The sequence below is a fragment of the Octopus bimaculoides genome, chromosome 25 (assembly GCF_001194135.2).
Source record: "Octopus bimaculoides isolate UCB-OBI-ISO-001 chromosome 25, ASM119413v2, whole genome shotgun sequence".
In the NCBI taxonomy this organism is placed as follows: Eukaryota; Metazoa; Mollusca; class Cephalopoda; order Octopoda; family Octopodidae; genus Octopus; species Octopus bimaculoides.
This window is the reverse complement of record NC_069005.1, coordinates 29115527-29116199: the sequence shown is the minus strand read 5'-3', so window position 1 is coordinate 29116199 and position 673 is coordinate 29115527. Positions and strand designations below refer to the sequence as shown.

General features: G+C 43.2%; 1 protein-coding gene across 1 annotated transcript in view; it reads right to left on the bottom strand.

Annotated features, from left to right (window-relative positions):
• Positions 1-673, bottom strand: part of LOC106883896 (NAD(+) hydrolase sarm1) — a 125880-nt gene that overhangs the window by 9324 nt on the left and 115883 nt on the right. The window lies entirely within an intron of this gene.

The following is a 673-nucleotide window of genomic DNA, read 5'->3' as shown; positions in this document are numbered from 1 at the left end:
GGCAGTAGTAATGTTGGTGATGGTTGTAATAGTAGCAGTGGTGATGGTGGTGGTGGTAGTAGTGATGATGATGATAGTGGTGGTGGTGGTGGTAGTAGTGATGGTGGCAGTGGTGGTGATGGTGATAAGTGGTAGTGGTGGTGGCACTGGTGGAAGTGGAAGTGTAATCAAAGCAATGCTGGTAGTGGTGGTGGTGGTAGTTGTGGTGGTGGTAGTTGTGGTGGTGGTGAGGGTGTTTAAGCCGAAGGGAATGTTGTGACATCACACACACACAGACACATACACACACAAACACACACACATACACAGAGTATATAAGTCAGGTAGTACTATTGAACTGGGAACAATAGCTATTATTTGGTGCACAGAGAGAGACATATCACGCACAACACACACACTTACACACAAAGAACTAACGCATACATGCACACATGCATACACACACACCATGGCCAGAGACATACACACATATACATACATGTACACATATACATACATGTACACATATACATACATGTACACATACTCATACACTCACACACAGGCAAAAACATAGCGACACACACACACACACACACACACATAGACATACATACATGGCACACGCAAGCACACACACAGACATATTACATACAACAAACATAAATACACATGCACACACTCATATACAAAT